At 41.1% G+C, this 22383-nt stretch overlaps 1 protein-coding gene across 1 annotated transcript in view; it reads right to left on the reverse strand.

Annotated features, from left to right (window-relative positions):
• ARHGAP10 (Rho GTPase activating protein 10) overlaps nucleotides 1-22383 on the reverse strand; it is a 373837-nt gene that overhangs the window by 57376 nt on the left and 294078 nt on the right. The gene's annotated exons all lie outside the window — the stretch shown is intronic.

The following is a 22383-nucleotide window of genomic DNA, read 5'->3' on the forward strand; positions in this document are numbered from 1 at the left end:
TATTCATTTTTTAACAGAAGATTTCAAAATAAAATTTCTCATTAACAGTAAGTAAAAGCAACATCAAATCATTATATTTCAAAATAGAGTCATGCCCAAACTAAACAAGTCTAATTATCTCCACCAGATGTAGACAATACCACAGCTCTTCATCCACAAAGGAAGTAACCAGGATAAAACACTAAAAACAAATATCCCATTCAATTTCACACAGGGTTATATTTATGCCAAAATGCTAGTTTCAATTTTTTTTAAAACTACATAAACAGAAACATATGACTGCAAATATTTTTTACACATTTAAAAATAGCGTGTGCTTGTGAAATTACCTTTCAGAGTCCACATACATTTTTCATAAAATGCTCTGTATGTTTAATCAATTTGTTTAATATCCTCCAACCTCCCTTAAATATTTCCCCTCTATTTTTGAAACCTAGAATATCAGCACCTTCATTATCTACAGTGTCATTCATCTGTCAGCAACAGCAACATTAATTAAAATGTGCTGATTCTTTTCTTAGCAAATTTTTTTCTTTGAGAATCGCAAGCTGCACAATGCATGCATCCTAAGTCGTTTGTCTGACTCTTTGTGACTCTATGGACTGTATGTAGCCCGCCAGGCTCCTCTGTCCGTGGGATTCTCCAGACTACTGCAGTGGGTTGCCCTGCCCTCCTCCAGGTATCTTCCCTACCCAGGGATCACACCCATGTCTCTTAGTCTCCTGCATTGGCAAGAGGGTTCTTTACCATTAGTGCCACCTGGGAAGCTCCAAACTGTGCCATAAAGGGAAGCATATCATAAGGTGATTTACAATATAATTTCCATTGCTGCCAAGACCTGAGTTCAGAAGCTTCCCATCCCCAACACTGGAGTCCTTTCAGCCTTCAATGAAGTCCTAATATAAAATATTTAGACATCACCCTAACCGACACTGTATCTCCAGAGCACTGACGTTCTAAATGTAGATACTTGGAGAAAGTCAGCTAGCATTAAATAAACCATAAATATAAAATTCACAATAAAAGGCACTGAGTGAAAGCCCTCTTGTTGCACGGGCATTATTATTTATGCATCTGAATAAAAATAGATGTACGACCTATATATACAAGTGAGGGTACCACATATACGTATCACATTTACTGGCTAACCAACATGTCAGGATTATATTCACAATCTACAAGTTCTCATCTAAAAGCTATCATATACCAACAGAAATAAACAATTTCAACAGAGCTTTTGCTTTATAGTACCATACTGCCCCCTCATGTGTAAACAGAATAAAAAATGGTTTAAATTACTATGGACAAATATTTGCTTGTGAAAATTTAATTTTGTGCTCCAACTGGTAACCTGCTAATACCATATTTCCACAGATTTTGTGCTCCAATAGGGTGCTCTGGCAAATAGCAACTACTTATCTGCCTTAAAAAAATCCCCTTCTGTGTACACTATTGTGCACAGCTGGCTTTACCGCCATGTGTCATCATTGCAATTGAGGAAGGCTGCAGAGTGATGGGAACAGGAGAGAATTTAGGCGGTGAAGAGGATGACCGTGGTGAAAGAGGGAAGAAAAGACGGGGAAACTTGATCCCATGAAAAGAAACTAGCACCTGCGTGCGACCAAAGTCGGGAAGAGCCTGCGGTCTTATGTTCAATCTTTGCAAACATGGCACCTGCCTCTGGGACGTTACTGGAACAGGAAATCAAACAACATAGAGCCAGTATCCCCAAAGCATAAACAGTGGAAAGGGTATATGTGAAGAAACAGTGCTGGAGAGCTGATAACCTTCTAAGCAGACCTTCCTAGAAGATCGCACTGATTGGAATGATGTGAATGCTGACCCCTGTTTCGCATCCCCTTCCTCCCCCACCACACAGGGTGAGGGGTGGGGAGTGCGGTGTGAGAGCAGTCCCAGCCTGCAGAGCCAGACGACCAAGCAAATCAGGACCCAGGCGTGTGACTCCTAGATTCCTGGGGGGCTGATCCGAGACATCCCAGGGCTGGGCATCCAGATGATACGAAACAGTTCAGTTTACATCAGAGCATCTAGGAGAATATTCAGTTATTTCAGTCGCTCAGTCCTTTCCTGCAGCAAGCCAGGCTTCCCTGTCCATCACCAGCTCCCGGAGCTAGCTCAAACTCATGTCTATAGAGTCGGCAATACCATCCAACCATCTCATCCTCTGTCGTCCCCTTCTCCTCTCATCTTCAATCTTTCCCAGCATCAGGGTATTTTCTAACGAGTCAGTTCTTTGCATCAGGTGGCCAAAGTATTGGAGCTTCAGCATCAGTACTTCCAAGGGGAATACTACTCAGCCATAAAAAAGAAGAAAGCCCTGCTACAAGCAACAGTGTGGATGAGGGCACTGTGCTCAGTGAAATACGTCAGACAGATAAAGACACACATGATCTCACTTACATTGGAATCTTAAAAAGAAAGAATTCTCAGAAAAAAACAAATTCATAGGAACAAAGAACAGATTGGTGGCTGCCAGAGGCAGCTCTGGGAACGGGTGAAGCTAGTCAAGATGTACAAACTTCTTTGAGTTATAAAATAAATAGGTTCTGGTGGTGGAAAGTCCAGCATAGTGACCACAGTTACCAGTACTACATCATTTACTTGCAAGTGGCTAAGAGAGTTCCCATCACAGGAAAAAAAATTGTGCGACTATGTGACGTGATGTTGGATGGTAACTAAACTTACTGGGGTAATTTTTCACAATATATACTCTTATCAAATTAGTTGTACACCGTCAACTAAAACAACATTATATGTCAATTATAAAACTGAAGGAGGGAGTATATCTAAGAATGGGGATTGGACTTTTGGGGGGGTGGGGGTGGTTCTGTTTTTCTGTGATTTGCATTTTAAAGCTCCCCAGGTGATTCTTTTGTGTAGTCAAGGCTGAGAAACAATTATTTAGATAGTCATTCCACAGTCATTCCACTTTTCTTGGATGGACTAAATCTATATTGAAATACCAGAAAAGTTGTTTCAGAAAAACTGGCCCTGGACATATGCAATCAATTCCTTGGATCTTCCCAATTCCTAATTAGGCATGAAACGTTTCAAAGATTCTAATGACCCACCATTCTCTATAAACTCTATGTGAATTAGCTTTCAAAGAGCTAACCTATTAGCAGATTGGTGGTGGTGGTGGTGGTGGTTTGCTCAAAATTCTCCAAGCAAGGATTCAACAAACAGTACCTGAACTGTGAACTTCCAGACGTTCAAGTTGGATTTAGAAAAGGCAGAGGAACCAGAGATCAAATTGCCAACATCACTGGATCATAGAAAAAGCAAGAAAAGTTCCAGAAAAACATCTACTTCAGCTTTAATGACTATGCCAAAGCCTTTGACTGTGTGGATCACAACAAACTGAGGAAAATTCTTAAAGAGATGGGAATACCAGACCACCTGACCTGTCTCTTGAGAAATCTGTATGCAGGTCAAGAAGCAACAGTTAGAACTGGACATGGAACAATGGACTGGTTCAATATTGGTAAAGAAGTATGTCAAGGCAATATACTGTCACAATGCTTATTTAACTTAATGCAGAGTACATCATGGGAAATGCCAGACTGGGCGAAGCACAAGCTGGAATCAAGAATGCCAGGAGAAATAGCAATAACCTCAGATATGCAGATGATACCACCGTTATGGCTGAAAATGAAGAGGAACTGCAGAGCCTCTTCATGAAAGTGAAAGAGGAGAGTGAAAAAGCTGGCTTCAAACTTAACATAAGATCATGGCATCCAGGCCCATCATTTCATGGCAAATAGATGGGGAAACAATGGAAACAGTGTCAGACTTTATTTTTGGGGGCTCCGAAATCACTGCAAATGGTGACTGCAGCCATGAAATTAAAAGACGCTTATTCCTAAGAAGAAAAGCTATGACAAACCTAGACAGCATATTAAAAAGCAGACACATTACTTTGCCAACAAACGTCCGTCTAGTCAAAGCAATGGTTTTTTCAGTGGTCATGTACAGATGTGAGAGGTGGACTATAAAGAAATCTGAGTGCCGAAGAATTGATGCTTTTGAACTGTGGTGTTGGAGAAGACTCTTGAGAGTCTCTTGGACTGCAAGGAGATCCAACCAGGCAGTCCTAAAGGAGATCAGTCCTGAATATTCATTGGAAGGACTGATGCTGAAGCTGAAACTCCAATACTTTGGCCACCTGATGCAAAGAACTGACTCCTTGGAAAAGACCGTGATGCTGGGAAAGATTGAAGGCAGAAGGAGAAAGGGACGACAGAGGATAAGATGGTTGGATGGCATCACTGACTCGATGGACATGAGTTTGATCAAGCTCTGGGAGCTGGTGACGGACAGGGAAGCCTGGCATTTTGCAGTCCATGGGGTGGCAAAGAGTTGGACAAGACTGAGTGACTGAACTGAACTGGCGGTGGTTTAGTCACTAAGTTGTGCGCAACTCTTTGCAGCCCCATGGACTATAGCGCACCAGGTCATTTCCTTCTCCAAATGATCTTCCAGAGTCAGGGATCAAACCTATGTCTCTTGCTGGGCAGGCAGACTCATTACCATTGAGCCACCTGGGAAACCCATTATCAGATTGCGGGGTTCCAAAACACAGATGATAACCTGAGAAGGTACTATCCTGGTTTTTAAGTCTTCCCAGTTACTGAGGTTTAGACATATTATTAAAAGAGTGTTTCCTTATCTTTTCATTTACATAGTAAGAGCCATAATATGTACATCTCAAGTTATTACAGGGATTTAATGAGATATTTATAAAGCATTTGGTACAGTACTCAGCACCATTCAGTAACAGAAATAAATAGTAACTCCTGTTTTATAATGGGATCACATCCAGTAAATAATGATAATAAAAATGAAGGCAGATCCTTATTGCCCTACTCAACTGCCATTTTAAGAGGTTGTTAATTCTTTGAGGTATTGAAAATCCCTTAAATTCAGTTTAGTTAGTTGAAAGTGTTTGTAGAAAAGCTCATCAAGCAACAGACTAAAAGGAAGCAATGAACAGCACCTCCTCAAAACTGCCAAGTCACTTAGAATCACACAATGGTTTCAAATATTTACTTTTGTATTTTCGCACTGAAATTTAAATTTTAAATTACTTCCTCTATCATTCAATACATTTCACATTTAATAAACACCTACTAGGTGGTAGGGTCTCTCTGTAACAGTTTAACATTCTCAAGGAACTCAAGGACCTTTGAGAGAAGTATTACTCCTCATGGTGTTTTAAAATGATAAAAGCTCAAAGATTAAACAGTCTAGTCGGCCCAGAGGGCAGAGTTGGTATAGTAACTCTCAACTCTGATTTCAAAGCTCCTGTTGCCCATTTAAAACACAAACAAATTTACTTCTTAAGGAAAAAACCACCAATTATACTGTCCTATATCTATTCAGGAAAGTACATCTGGAGATTATCTACACAGAGTTACCATCATTGTGTTCTGTTCTCCTAGACATTTCAAGAATACATTACCTTTCATGTGTATTTAACCTTGTTTGCCAATGCACCGACCACAGTTCCCAATTCTTTTTTTTTTTTTTTTTCAGGCTGCAAATCTATGCTCTCATGGTTCTCTCTGAAACTTCAGAAATTATTTTAAAAGATACTTTTTTTTTTTTTTTTAGTTTTAAAAGATATTCTTTTTAAATTCAAAAGAGGAAGAAAGAGTAAATTATTTCCTTTAAAGTGTTGTCTTCTTTCCTGGCAATCTGATTCTAACAGTTAAAATTTAGCTTATCTTGTTCTATATAGTCAAGACGTTTGTCTGCTTTAACATTGATTTTCCAATTCCAGAACCACTGCACGGATGCAAATTCCTCTACCTCCCAAGTCTCATTCCAAAATCATGCGACTCTCCCAACTTCCCCACATCATGACATCTTTGCTCTAGGGCAAAAGATGAACTCAAGTCAAGCCTACTCAAAATCTGTTTTTTCCAGGGTAGGAAATTTCTCCATAGTACCTATGTATTTACGACATAAGAAAAACTCAAACCACACAATCCAATGACAAAAAAAAAAAAAAAAACACAAAAATCCACACGTAGGCCTATCAGGTAAAGAAGCGCTTACTCGAAGGGTGCTAGCACAAACAGAAGTCTGGCACGACTGCTCAGAGTCACAGATTCCTCAGACTTAACAAACTGGATGTTTATACCCAAGGGATGCAGCCATACACATAAACACCTCCCTGGGTCGTTCACGCTCTGCGACCAGGGGCCTGAGTGGAAACGACCAGGCGACCTCTGCCGGAAATACTCTGCAGAGAAGAGGAAACAAGAATGGGCTTCTGCAAATGTCACTTCAGTATTCAACTCGAGCCTAGAGCATTTGGTTCAGCCGAAATCTCATGGACAGAAGAGCCTGGGGAGCTACAGTCCATGGGGTCACTCAGAGTCGGACATGACTTGGCAACTAAACACCACCATCATGGGTAAAGGCAGTTAAGGGGAATGAGGTCATTCTTTTTAAGAAAGCTCTTTCTCTAGAAGAGGTCAGTGGTCTTTCTTGTGACAGGGAGATTACTAATATGTTTGTATATTCCTGGCACCTTGAATAGTAACAGCTGCAACTACTGGGTACTTGCAGTATGACTGACATTGTGGCCGATGCTTAACTCACAAAGATCTGAGCCCAGATTTCCTGATGCCAGCATGCCGGTCTTCATCACCATGCCCGTCCACCTCCAATACTACCCAGTTATATCAGGCCCCATTCATCTTATGTCCTTATTGGTGATGCCATATCTCATATAACTACATCTCTCTGTAAACAGGTTCAAGAAGACGACATGGGAAATCAGCGCACATTCTCCTTAGTAAGCCTTTAATATAGAAAGGCGGGACAAATAAGATATCCAATCTCTTTTTTTTTAATACAAAACTACATTGGTATATACCTGAAACTAACACAACATTGCAAATCAACTATACTCCAATGAAAATTAAAAAAAATAAAAAATACGACAGACTACGGCAAATAAGCAACAAAAAGGAAGCAGACTCACAGGGAAGAAACCAGTGGTTACCAGTGGGGAGAGGGAATGGGGGGAGGGGCAACATGGGGGTAAAGGATTAAGAGGTACAAAATATTGGGTGTAAAATAAGTTACAAAGACATGCTGTACAACATAGGGAATACAGTCAGTATTTTGTAATAACTGTAAAGGGAGGTTCATCTTTGAAAACTGTATTGTTGTTTGGTCGGTGAGTTGTGCACGACTCTTTGCGACCCCATGAACTGCAGCATGCTTCCCTGCCTTCTACTATTTCTCTGAGTTTGCTCAAACTCATGTCCATCGATGCCATCCAATCATCTCATTCTTTGTCAACCCCTTCTTCTCTTGCCCTCAATCTTTCCCAGCAAAAAACAATCATGTAAAAAATAAAAAATTTTAAATAAAACACATAACTACAAAATGGCCAAATACTTCTTTCAGTTCAGAGTATCTAGTGTCTCTAGACGAAAACTTGTTACCTAGGGGTGGTGTGACTCTAACCCTGACCGATCCATCTACAACATACTTGCAGAGTTAAGCTGGGGGGTGAATAGTACACCGAGAGCTCTGAAAACATCCTACTGTCTGTTCTGGAATCAACATTACCCCAAGACTAAATGTGCGTTTTACAGAAAATTTAACTAGCACTCATAATAGCAACTGACAGTAAGACTAGACCCTGGAAACAGTCTAAGGCTTCAAGTTTTATTCTGGTTGGAGAATAAACTCAGAATCGGCGAGCTGCAAAGGCTCCTAGTTATCGCTTCCCTCACGCCTGCATCTCAGTGGAACAGACTGAGTCCCTGTGGCTAAAGATTCCCTCATATTCTATTCACACCACCAGCTAACAGCAGACTCATTCCCAGACGAAGGTCTCAGCGTTCACTGCTCGCTCTCATCACGCTGGCACCGACCCTTTCTTTACAACATACTATCCTTTATGCACGCACTTCCTCACTGGGGAGATTTCTGCTCAGTAGCTGAAATTCTTGAAAGTGCTTTCACATGCATTATTGGACACAAGCCTCAACACACAGACCCAGGAGGCTGACATGGGAGCCCAGTGCAGGGGCTTGCTCCCAGTTCTGCTGACTCTCACCAGCACGAGGCTGTTTCCGTTTTGTCACAGAGGAGCGGGAGGGGGGCGTCCAGGAAGAATGAGCAGGAGGAAGGAGTGGGAGACACGACAAGCCCCGGGGCGTCCATCCCCTGGACCCCGGCTCTGACAGTGGTCCTGACTCACTGTGAATGTTCGAAGAGCAACAGTTTTGGTTTACAATCTCCCCTAAAAGAAAAGAAAGGCAAAAAGTGTACTGAGGGTGGGGGTGGGGGGTCCTTGCATGCACGTTGTTACTTCAGTCATGTCTGACTCTTTGTGACCCCATGGACTGTAGCCCACCAGGCTCCTGTGTCGGTGGGATTCTCCAGACAAGCACACTGGAGTGGGCTGCCATGCCCTCCTCCAGGGGATCTTCCCAACCCGGGGATTAAGGTGGGTTTTTTTTACCACTAGTGCCACCTGGGAAGCCCCACTACGGGGTGGGGAGGGATTTATCAAATTGGTAGAGCTGTTTTTCTTTCTAAGATTCCAACTGTGGGGACTTCCCTGGCGATCCAGTAGCATTTTTCCGACCTTTGCCCAAGTCCTAGGGCAATGTATACTTTGATTTCTGCAGCTCTCTGTGTTCCAAATAGGAGAATACATAACTGACTCTGGATCTTGCCTTCAAGATTTCAGTAAATGACAACCTTTATCAACAAGCTTTATAAAATGGAACGTACCCCAAAACAACCCACCCAAACCATAGGCATTTTTTCAGTGACACAAACTGCAGATGCAACATCAGTGCTTTGGTCTTCCCAGTGTTCCACAAAGACCAAAAGAGGCAAGAAGAAGAAAAACTGATAACATGCTGGAACCAACTGGTATTAAAGAAATTCACATACGCTCACCAAATAACTTTCTCCCTGATCAGTTCATGAGGGGAACCTCTCCTGATTAAGCCAAAACTGCATCGTTCTTACATTCACGGTACAAACACATATTCCCAGTTCTAACATGTTGTTTTCTAGTTTACAAACCTTTAAAAACACTCCAAGTGCATTTTTTTTTAATCAATCTGCACCTGCAAACATTTGGGAAACGCAAGCATACACTTTCTGCAGTCAGAAGAAAACACTTTCCCAAACACAGCTGTAACCTGACTTTCATAACCCAAATGTCTACAAATATTCTTAACTGAATAAAGAGCCAGTGGTTAGCTAGAATCTTTTTTCTGATCACTATGTCCTTTGCTCACATGCAAACAGAAAGCTTATACTTCTCCTACAGAAGCCTAGAATAACACTGAAGAAACATACACCACGTCAACAATACAGCGTATTCCACACATGATATTCCTTTGTTTTCCTCTTCCTCCTCCTTCAATTTAGGTGTACAACTTCTCCTGAGGTTCTTTTACTTCTCTGTTACTCTAGCCTCTTTCCAGGACTCAAGCCTGCCTTAGAAATCACATGGTCCTAACAGTGGCACAGAAGATCAGGACACAGGAAGCCTAGCGTCTGCAAAAAGAGATCTCTGCCAGCCAGGGCTAGCTCTGGCTATGACAAAAGTAGGACTTGTCCTCAATGTTACCTGTGCAGCTTTAAACTGAATATAAGTAAATGCATTTAGAACTGACTCATCAAGGTAAATGACATTTTTTTCTTTGGGCATGTAAGCCAGGACTCCTACTCATTTAGGTAGGCAGGAATGACCATTTCTCTGAAAAGAAAAATAAGCCCTGGACCTACTAATTCTACAAAAGGAAATGCGTGAATTTTCATCAGTGAAGAAAACATCTCCTGAAGACCTGCATATTATTACATTTAACAGAATCATCTGAAATCTTTTTCCAAATATGCACGCCTCCAGGCATGGCCCACATATTTAAGAGATAATGCAACACACTTTTTTTTTCCATTTTAGCTATCAGAATAAAATGCCTAAAATGCCTAAAGCAAAACCATGTTCTGTATGCGATCAATGGTGGGATTTTATGAGAAGTTGCATAAGGGGAGAGGTGAGTTGTAATTTCAGCCTTTTATATTTTATCACTGCTTCTAAAATTTATGGGACTAGGTTGTCAGTTTTTAATAGCAAGTTTCTTTCAAATTACAATTTATTTGTTACAGAAGTGATAACTAATACACATTATATTCCTTGCAGAAATTCTGATAAACACTCAAAAAAAAAAAAACTCTTTAAAGATGAAACCACCCCTCAGCCCACACACAAAACCATTTCTGTTAAAATGCTGATGACTATTCTTCAGAGCCTTTTCTTCCCATGCAACACCTGTCTCTTTAAAGAATCAACCCATCAGGACAACTGTATGTGGAGCCCAGATTCCTAGAGTTTACCAGAACACAGTCCCTAGCTGTACTTGAGAGGTGACCTCTGCTGTATGCATTTGTTAGAAACAAGCTTTGGGCAAGATTCGATTTCTCAACACATTAGGGCCCAGCTAGATTTTAACCTCCCAAGTGAAACGTGTTTCTAACTAAGGGTTTAGAAACCAGGCGTACATATTTTTAAGAACATTCCAAACAACCCAATGTTTTAGACCTTTATCTTTGCCAACTCAAGGCTACATGAAGGGCATACATACTGGAGACCAAAAGTAGCCTTTCCTTCAGTGCGGATGCAGAATTCATCTTCTTAAACACTAACTGTGATGAAAGCATCCACTCTACCTAGTTCCTGTTTCTTACAGGGAACATCTCAGAAGGTTAATGCTTAGATGCTTGGATTCCAGCTCAGTTTGGAACTTGTGCATCCTCCATCTTTATTTAGTAGCTGTGCTTGAAGTGAAAAAGGGAAGATTTCCCTCCACTGAGCTCACTTCACCTAGGACCAGCTTTGACATACATGTTTCCAATAATGACAAAGGGTGCAAGGATGCGTTAAGTATATTCCTTTAACTGGAAGGAGAGAGAACGGTCAGGATAAAACAGCCAGTGAACCACACACTGAAGAGAGCAGAGCCCTTTCCTGTTTTGCTGTCGATATTCTAATTATCAAGTATCACTTAACATCAGTATGAAATGTTTTTGTTTACTTGTTCAGTCTCTCAGTCATGTCCAACTCTTTGACACCCCACAGACTACAGCACGCCAGGATTCCCTGTCCTTCACCATCAACTCCCAGAGTTTGCTCAAACTCGCATCCATGGAGTCAGTGATGCCTTCCAACCATCTCATCCTCTGTCGTCCCCTTCTTCTCCTGCCTTCCATCTTTCCCAGTATCAGGGTCTTTTCCAATGAGTCAGCTCTTTGCATCAGGTGGCCAAAGTACTGGAGATTCGCATCAGGTAGCCAAAGTATTGGAGCTTCGGTTTCAGCATCAATCCTTCCAATGAATATTCAGGGTTGATTTCCTTTAGGATGTCCTTGCTATCTAAGCACCACAGTTTGAAAGCATCAATCCTTTGATGCTCAGCCCTTTTTATTGTCCAACTTTCACATCCATACATGACTACTGGAAAAACCATAGCTTTGACTATACAGATCTTTGTCAGCAAAGCAATGTCTCTGATTTTTAATACGCTGTCTAGGTTTGTCATAGCTTTTCTTCCAAGGAGCAAGCGTCTTTTCATTTCATGGCTGGAGTCATTGTCTCCAGTGATTTTGGAACCCAAGAAAATAAAGTCTGTCACCGTTTCCACTGTTTCCCCATCTATTTGCTACCATATGTTTAGAACCTGTCAAATTGGGTCACGCATGATTATCCTTATCACAAAAGATTCCAACAATTTATCATTATGTATATGCTTATTTACTGAGAGATTAGCACCTTATGTTTAAGATTTTTATGTAACATAAATCTTAACATCAATGAATATTAACTTAAAAGGGTAAAAACCTGCTGGAGGGAATGGATTCTTAACTATTCTGGGGTATCTCCTAATGGATCAATTATCATCAATTACAAAGAGATCAATGCATTTACGATTGAGAAATCTGGCAGTCACCACCCATAGCAAGGGTTTTTATTGTTGTTGTTTATTTATTTTACAATGGAGGATAACTGCTTCACAATATTGGGCTGGTTTCTGCCATACATCAACATGAATCAGTCACAGGTGTACATATGGCATCCCACTCTTAAAACATGGCTACAAATCTCTCGACATTCTTCCCAACAAGAAGCGGTGTCCCTGTCCCCTCCCCTTGAGCCTGGGCAGGCTGCCCACTGAGTCGGTCAACAGCACATGCTCGGTGATGCTCTGTGGTCTCTGATGCTAAATCACAAAAGGCCCTTTGGTCTCTGCCCTGTTGGCTGAAATCCTCGCTCAGAGCCCTGAGGCTGCCACACTCTATAAGGAAGCTCAAAATACAGGAAGAAGCTCGTGTGCACATCCTCTGCTCAACAGACCCAGAGGAGCCCACTCTCTGGTCACCCCAGCCCAGGCATTAGAGGTGAGTTACTACAGAAACCTCCAGGTGATTCCAGTCCCCAGCCATTCAAGACTTTCCAGCAGAAGGATTCTGAACAATCAACATTATTTGTCTATTGCCCCAAAATATATAACCAGAATCTAACTGTGAAGAAAAAGTCAAAACAGATCATTCTGAAAAATAACTGGCCCGCATACTTTGAAAAGTACCAGTATCAGGCTTCCCTGATGGTCCAGTGGTTAAAAATCCACCTGCCAATTCTGGGGACATGGTTTCGATCCCTGCTCCAGGATAATCCCACATGCCACGTGGCAGCTAAGCTTGGGTGCCACTCCTGAAGCCTGTGCGCCTAGAGTCCGTGCTCCACCACATGGGAACCCTGCGCATCACAGCTAGAGAGGCGCCCCCACTCGCTGCAACTAGAGAAAGCCTGCCAGCAGTGAAGACCCAGCACAGCCAAAAATGAATAAATCTTAAAAAAAAAAAAGTACCAGCATCATGAAAAACAAAGACGGAGAAACCAGTTCCAAATGAAAGGAGATGAAAGAGACGTGACAATTGTTAAATACACTGCATGACACTGGATTGGATCCTGCACTGAGGGCAATTTTTCTGTAAATTATCATCTGACGACTGGTGAAGCATGAATATGGATAACCCATACATTAGTGCTTCTCAAACACTGATGCGTGTTCACTCACCTGGAGGTCTTGTGAAAACACAGATTCTAATTCTCAGGCTGGGGTGGGGGCCCAAATTCTAATTTCTAAGAAATTCCCAATTTGTATTGACATGCTGGACTATGGCCACACTTAGAATCACAATATATTCAATACAGTGTCCATGTGAAACTTCCTGAACTTGTCCTTGTTTTTGTAAGACAAATGTTGAAGAAATGAGGGTTCATGATGTGAGGGAACTTAGTCTCAAAGGGTTCCACAACAATAGCCAAAATAATTACATTGTACAGGGTTTACAAACCTTTATTGTATTATTGCTGCAACCTTGCTAATGGGTCTGAAAATTTTCAAAAGACAATTTTGGAACAGAAAGGGTATTATGTAAATAGGTAGATATCAACAACCCTATAAGGTTGCTATTTTGATTTCAATGGTATACCTGAGGAAACAGATGTTTGGAGAAATTAAATAATTTGTGTGTAATCATGCTACTAATAAAGGGCCCCAAGGCCATAAAGGTTAAATGATGACCTCGCTTATTTGACAAGTACTGTTAATAACTTGCCATTTGATTGTCACAACTTGCAAAGTAACTCCGACATTGCAGAGTAACTCAGCCTTCTAAGCCTCAGTTTCCTGATTTGAAGGGTTGTACCAGACCAAGTGACTTCCAGCAACTCCAACACCACGCTATTAACACAAGTCAATGCCCCATTCAATCACTCTATCGTCCCACACTTCACGATGGCAGAACTTGATTCTCCCTCCACCTCCATGGCAGAATGAAAGGGCAAAAGCAAACATTACTGGAAAGCTTATCTATCCAAGCTAGACCAAATCACAGATCTCTATGAAGTTTTGAATTAGTTAACCAGAGTAGCCATGATTTCAAAAACTAGCAAAAGTGCAAGAGTTAAGCCCCATTTTTACTCTATGAAACAGTATTATCCCTTCTTCAAATGCCAGACTTAGTTTTCATGTGAGCAGATTTCAAAATATTCTGCATGAGGTTAATTAAGGATGCTTCCAACGCTTTAGGGCCTGAAAGGAAAGCCCACTCAAAGGGCCAAAGTGAAAGTGAGAGTCTCTCAGTCCTGTCCAACTTTTTGCGACCCCATGGACTATACGGTCCATGGAATTCCCCAGGCCAGAATACTGGAGTAGGTAGCCTATCCCTTCTCCAGGGGATCTTTCCAACCCAGGAATCAAAGGGCCAAAGATATTTTCAAAAATTTAATCTTGATAGAATGCCATTCTCCCAAATCATCAATCGCCAGTCTATGTCTGACGCAGGATACAGCATGCTTGGGGCTGGTGCATGGGGATGACCCACAGAGATGTTATGGGGAGGGAGGTGGGAGGGAGGTTCATGTTTGGGAACACATGTAAGAATTAAAGATTTTAAAATTAAAAAAAAATAAAAAATTTAAAAAATTTAAAAAATAAATAAATAAATGCAATGATAACCAAAAATAAATAAATAAATAAAATTAAAAAAAATAAAAGTTAAAAAAAAATTTAATCTTGACTCCACCTTTTTTTGGCATGCTGCAGCCCATGGGGTCACGAGGAGTCGGACATGACTTAGTGACTGGATAACAACAACCTTAACTGTGCAACCAAGAGATGGTATACGTGAATGGGACCAGGGGCCCGAAACTGACAATTCTGAAAAACGGAGATTCCAACTTGGGCTCTGGGCTGATTTCTAAAGGAATGGCGAGCAGCTGGAAAAGCAGAAAGAATTTCCAGGACTGTGCAGGTTAACTAGGAAGCTGCCAATTAATTTCCTTCCATCCAAGGCTTTCTCGCTTTTCAGATCAACATTTTGTACATCTACATTCTTTTTCTTCCCTATTTTTTGAACTCACTTTCTAAAACTATGTTTATTTCATATTGGAGTATAGTTGATTTGCAATCTCGTGTTAGTTTCAGGTGTACAGCAAAATGAATCAGTTACAAACATATGTCCACTCATTTTTAGATTCTTTCCCCATGTAGATCATTATAGAGTATCAAGGAGAATTCCCTGTGCTAAACAGTAGGTCCTTGTTAGTTATCTATTTTATATATAGTAGTGTGCATATGCCAATCCCAGCCTCCCGATTCATCCTCCCTTCAACTCCCCTTGTCAACCACAAGCCCACCCTCTTAAGTCTGTGAGTCTGTATCAAGGCCTTAGAAACTGTTGCTCACGATAGGGTATCCCTGCACAGAAAATGAAGAAATACAGACCAGTCAAAGGCACTTAAAATCTGTCATCTCAGCACCTCTTTATACTCTTAAAAATGATTAGGTTACAAAGAACTTTTCTTTGTGTGGATTCTCGCTAATGATATTCCCAGTGTTAGAAATAGGAATTAAAATTTAAAATTTTTCAAAGACATATTCGTTGATTAAACAACCATTACATACTGTCTTACAAAAAAATAACTATTTTCCAAAACAAAAATAATGCAGTGAAAAAAATGGCACTGTTTTCTATTTTGTGAGTCTATTTCTTGTCAGATTTAGATGAAGACAGCAGGATTCTCATCTCTCTTCTGCATTCAATCTGTTTTGACACCAGATGTCACATCACCCCTGGAAAACTCCACTCTACAGTTGTAAAGAATAAGTGAAAAAGGCAGTCACCTCACAGACCTCTGAGAGGGTCTCGGGGGACCCTAGTTCACACTTTGAGAATCTCTATCTTACATGCTGATATAATAAGTGTGCTTAACTAAATTAAAAATATCATCCCCACCAGACACTCTGTAGGAAAATTACATCAGTCCAGAGAGTTTCTCACCCTCAGAAACACAGATATTTTGGGTCTGATCATTCTCTTTTTTTTTTTTTCTTGGTCACTCAGCATGTGGAATCTTAGTTCCCTTAACAGGGATCGAACCTGCTCCCCCGGCATTGAAAGCACAGAGTCTTAACCAGTAGACAACCAGGGAAGTCCCGGATCACTTTTGTAGCAGCTATTCTGCGCCTGTTAGCAGCATCCCAGACTCTGCTCCACCCCAGATGTAACAATCAAAAATGTCTCCACACTTTGCTAAATGTCCCCTAAGGATTGAGAACCACCACTGTAAACCCAGAGAAACATTTCTAGTGGTTTGTCTCAGAGCACTAGTTCAATATTTATTATCCATGGCTTCATCTTCATCAGCAGACAACACAAAATCGGGAGAGGTACTGAATAATTTTCTGAGTGAGAAATGTGCCCAAAACTTTCAGCAGTTTGGAAACAAACCAACAAGCAAGGCAGGATCTAAAGGGAAAAATTATTGAGCAGTACCTACATGTCTACAAAGCAGTCCCACAGTTATAGTACAGAGACTAGCTACTTCAACAACCACCAGGTAAAAGCCAGCTCTGTGGACAATAAGGGCATGATGAGGCTACCACAGAGCATGGCTGGCAAGCTGATGACATCACAGATGCGTTACATGACACAGAATACACCTAGACAGGAGGGATGGTCATCCCAACTGTACTCCTTACTGACTAGACCAGGAGAGGGCATTACACGCTGTCGCATGGTAAGAGACAGTAAGCAACAGAAGTGTCCCTGGTGGGGTGCAAGGATTCCAGTCACCAATTCCAGCAAGTAGTGAAGGTTTCCCCCCACTAATAAGCAATTTCCTGACACTCACTGGGTATCCCACAATCTGACACAATTCTGACCCTATCTACCTGAAGACAGGATCAGCCCCCACAGGCTGAAATTTCAGTCCCACAAAACTAACCCCTACTTCAGGTGCCAATCACAAGTCCAGGTTGTTACCTGTGGTTCTGATTGTTCAGTTCAGTTGCTCAGGCATATCCGACTCTTTGCGACCCCATGGACTGCAGAATGCCAGGCTTCCCTGTCCATCACGAACACCCGGAGCTTGCTCAAACTCATGTCCATCGAGTCAGTGATGCCATCCAACCATCTCATCCTCTGTCGTCCTTCTCCGGCCTTCAATCTTTCCCAGCATCAGGGTCTTTTCCAATGAGTCAGCTCTTTACATCAGGTGGTTAAAGTACTGGAGTTTCAGCTTCAGCATGAGTCCTTCCAATGAATATTCAGGACTGATTTCCTTTAGGATTGACTGGTTGGATCTCCTTGCAGTCCAAGGGACTCTCAAGAGTCTTCTCCAACACCACAGTTCAAAAGCATCAATTCTTTGGCTCTCAGCTTTCTTTATAGTCCAACTCTCACATCCACACATGATGACTGGAAAAACCATAGCTTTGACTAGACGGACCTTTGTTGGCAAAGCAATGTCTCTGCTTTTTAATATGTTGTCTAGCTTTGTCATTGGTTTTCTTTAAAGGAGCAAGCATCTTTTAATTTCATGGCTGTAGTCACCATCTGCAGTGATTTTGGAACCTAAGAAAATAAAGTCTGTCACTGTTTCCATTGTTTCCCCATCTATTTGCCATGAAGTGATGGGATCAGATGCCATGATCTTAGTTTTCTGAATGTTGAATTTTAAGCCAATTTTTTCATTCTCCTCTTTCACTTTCATCAAGAGGCTCTTTAGCTGTTCTTCACTTTCTGCCATAGGGTGGTGTCATCTGCATATCTGAGGTTATTGCTATTTCTCCCAGCAATCTTGATTCCAGCTTGTGATTCATCCAGCCCAGAATTTCACATGTTATACTCTGCATTAAGTTAAACAAGTGGGGTGACAATATACAGCCTTGACGTACTCCTTTCCTGATTTGGAGCCAGTCTGTTGTTCCATGTCCAGTTCTAACTGTTGCTTCCTGACCTGCATAAAGATTTCTCAGGAGGCAGGTAAGGTGGTCTGGTATTCCCATCTCTTTAAGAATTTTCCATGGTTTGTTGTGACCCACACAGTCAAAGACTTTAGTATAGTCAATGAAGCTGAAGTAGATGTTTTCCTGGAACTCTCTTGCTTTTTCTATGATCCAGCGGATGTTGGCAATTTGATGTCTGGTTCCTCTGCCTTTTCTAAATCCAGCTTGAACTTCTGGAACCAGAACATCTGGTTCTGATAGACTGGCTATAAACCAGAGGTTCCTAGATCCCCTCTCCTTGGGTTCAATTAATCTTCTAGAGTGGCTCTGAGAATTCAGGAAACCCACACACTCACTAGTTCAGCAATTTATCACAGAGGACGTTTAAGGGTATGAACCAACAGCCAAATGAAGAGATATATGCAGGAGGTTCTGAAGGGGCTTCCACCTTCTGGGAGTTGGGGATGGGTAGAGTAGTAGCATACAGAAGCTTTCTGGTTCCCCAATCTGAATGTTCTCTGAAGTCCCTCCTTTTGGGTTTTTATGGAGGCTCCAATACACAGGCACTATCGGGCCCTAGTGACTGATTCAACCTCCAGCCCCTCCCACCTCCCCACAAATCAGGGGGTGGGACTGAAAGTTCCAATCCTTTATTCGTGGTTGACTCTCTGGCAATCTGCCCTCACACTTATGCACTTTCCAAAAGCCACCTAATCACATAAGCTCAGTCATGGTGCAAAGAGAATTCTCATGAAAGAAAGATACCCATTTCATCTTCATGACCCTGAGGCAACTTGAGGAACTGTGGATGAGAAACAAAATATAACAAAGATGCTCCTAACACTCTTATTACTCAGGAAATTCCAAGCGTTTGGGGAGCTGTGTGCCAGGTACTATGGATGAAAACCAAACATATATTTCTTATTATAAAGTACATCAAAGCAAATAATGGATACTAGCTTAAAATTCTGTGAAATTGGAGCATAACCTGTACTTTAGTTAATAATACTCTATCACTTGTTACATGCAACAAATTCTGGTAGATTCTCTTTTCATTTTTTATTCAATTACAAATATTTTCTAATTTTCCTTGTTACGGCTTCTTAGATATACCCATCATTTAAAAGGAGACATTTAATTTCCAAATACATGGGATTTTGTTTAAAGTATCTTTAATTTCTCATTTTGACACTAATTTCTCATTTAAATGCTTTCTTATCTGCAGTCAGTCAGCCTCTGTTTTTTTCAGTCTAACTTAAAAAAAAATTAATTTACTTTAATTGGAGTCTAATGACTTTACAGTATTGTGGTGGGTTTTGCCATACATCGACATTAATCAGTCTAACTTTTTTGAGGCTTTCAATGGCTAAGTCAAAGATCCCTCTTGGTAAATGTCACACTGCACCAGAAAATATGTGGGTTATTTTCAAGTTCTTTTGATATTGACTTCTAACATAATGCCACCGTGATCACAAACTCTGTATGATTTCAACACCTTTAGGCCATGAAACTTCTGCACCTTGTTTTATGTCCTAGGATGTGTTCTAGTGTCTGCTAGTTTATAGTCTATGGGAACTTCAACAGAATTTGTATCCTACGGTCGTGTGAAAACTGTTTTGAGAAAATTGTATGTAAAATCAACATAAAATTAGGTTGGATTGGTTCACAGTGCTTTTCAGGTCTACTATATCCTTCTACTTCTCTGTATATTCATTCTATTAATTCTGAGAGTTTGATATTGAAATTCCAATTAAAAATCTTAATTTACCTACTTAAAAAATAACTGCAATATGTAGTGGAACGATATATAACCTTGATTTGTATTTTCCAAGTCTTCTATAAATGTGTTAACATACTTTTATAACTTAAAAAAAATTTTTTTAAACAAAGTACATTACAGAATGTAACCAGGAAGGTAAGAAATTCAATCTGAAGTTATACAAGTGACGGACCCAGAAAGAAACTCAACAGGTCACTGTACCAATTCTCGGATTCTAAAACTTGTCCTATGTGGAAGAGGGATTCACCTTGTACTTGACCCAGAGGTTTAACCAGGGCTAATGGGCTGAGAAAATAAAAAGGCACATGTCAGCTGAGTATGAGGGGAAACAACTTTCTGGGTTGATGAAGTTACACAACTGCTGGGCAGGTCAATTTGGGAGATACCAAGTTCCATGTCAAAAAAGTTTTATAAGATAAGACTGGGGCATTCCAAAAGAGGTTCAAATACTACACACAGGGCTCAAATAGCTGACCCATGCACCTGTAGGCAAGAAAATACATGCCTATCCCCTAAGACAGTCTCATTCACCAAGTTCTTTGAGCCAGTTGACTCACTCTTCTCAGTACAGAAGCCATCCTGTCAAGCTGACCTGTCACCCTTTTCTGCAGGACAGGGCAACCTTACCAAATCCCTGATAAACATAGGTTGTGCCATGTAAGGACTTGAACTTTCTTTCTGTACTCCAAGTTGACCACACTCAGGGTTCTGACTTCATCTGCAGTGCATGGATATCAACATGCCAAAGGGCTGACCCAGACCCATCTTAATATTCCTCTTAATCAGATTTTCTCTTTCCCAAAGAAGAACACGCCAAATATTAACAAGTAAATGCTAAGGCTTTGTAAACTGTTACCATTCATAAATATATTCATTGTCAATAAAGTCACTCTTATTTGGCCCTTGAAATACTTACTCTATAATTCTTCCACAGACATATTCAAGAGTATAATAATTAGCCTCTTAGAACTTTCCTAAGAGCCACAGCACCTGTTGGCATTCTAACCTGATTTTCCAATATCATAGTACACAAAAATATGCAGACACACACACAAAAGTATGCATGTGTTACAGTCCCACTGTTACTATTCCCCCAAAGACCTGAGAGTTCAACTGAGAAGTCAAGTACATGTGTGGCAAAAGGATGAAAGAGAGAAGGGCAGAGGAGGTGGACATCTTAGCCAGGGGACCAGAGCTCTAAAAGTGCTGCTAATATGGGGAGAATGGTATGAGAAGAAGCTATATAACCTGCAGAACCTGCACTGCATTTTCATTTTTAACAACTTCTATTGAATGAAAAGATGTAGACAACATATTGGTCTATAAACACACAATCTTTAAAAAAATATTCCCTTTTCAGAACCCTCCTAACACTGTTGGTGGGAATGTAAATTTGTGTAGCCACTATGGAGAATAGTACAGAGGTTCTACAAAAGACTAAAAATAGAACTATAATATGACCCAGCAATATCACTACCAGGCATATACCCAGAGAAAACCTTAATTCAAAAGGTACATGGTACTAGAGAAATGCAAATCAAAACTACAATGAGGTATCACCTCTCACTGGTAAGAATGGGCCTCATCAAAAAGTCTACAAACAAATGCTGAAGAGGGTGTGGAGAAAAGGGAACATTCTTGCACAGTTGGTGGGAATGTAAACTGATACAGCCACTATGGAAGACGGTATGTAGATTCCTTTAAAAACTAGGAATAAAACCACCATATGACCCAGCAATCCCACTCCTAGCTATATACCCTGAGGAAACCAAAACTAAAAGAGACCCATGTATCCCACTGTTCACTGCAGCACTATTTACAATAGCTAGAACATGGAAGTAACTTAGATGTCCACTGACGGATGGATAAAGCAGATGTGGTACATATACACAACGGAATGTTACTCAGCCATAAAAAGGAATGCACTTGAGTCAGTTCTGATGAGGAGGATGAACCTAGAATCTATTATACAGAGTGAAGTGAGTCAGAAAGAGATAAATATCGTATTCTAACACATATATACAGAATCTAGAAAACACGGTATTGAAAAATTTATTTAGGGGGCGGTCCTAAGATGGCAGAGGAATAGGACAGGGAGACCACTTTCTCCCCGACAAATTCATCGAAAGAACATTTGAACGCCGAGCAAATTCCACAAAACAACTTCTGAATGCTGGCAGAGGACATCAGCCACCCAGAAAGGAAGCCCATTGTCTTCAGAAGGAGATAGGACAAAATATAAAAGATAAAAAGAGAGACAAAAGAGGTAGGGACGGAGATCCGTCCCGGGGAGGGAGTCTTAAAAAAGAAGTTTCCAAACTTGGGAGAAGTTTCCAAACACCAGGAAACTCTCTCTCCGGCGGATCTGTGGTGAGCCTTGGAATCTCAGGGGCAAGATAACCGGGAGGAAAAATAAATAAGTAATTAAAACCCACAGATTACGTGCCTAACAGCAACTCCAGTGGAGCAGCAGCCCAGATGCTCACATCCCCCATTAGCAAGCGGGGGCTGGACAGGGAGGCACAGGCTCCATCGCTTAGGGTAAGGACTGGGCCTGAATGCCCCAAAGGCAATCTGAGGGAACTAGCTGGAGATAGCAACCCAGACTGTGCGATAACTATCCCGCGAAAAGCCCTAACCTAAGACACTGCCAGGCCCACTCACAGAACAAAGGACTGAGCAAAGCTAGCTGGCTGTGGACGGGCCCATCTCCCGCCAGAGACTGGCAGGTGAGGGCAG

The sequence above is a fragment of the Capricornis sumatraensis genome, chromosome 17 (genome assembly GCF_032405125.1).
Source record: "Capricornis sumatraensis isolate serow.1 chromosome 17, serow.2, whole genome shotgun sequence".
In the NCBI taxonomy this organism is placed as follows: Eukaryota; Metazoa; Chordata; class Mammalia; order Artiodactyla; family Bovidae; genus Capricornis; species Capricornis sumatraensis.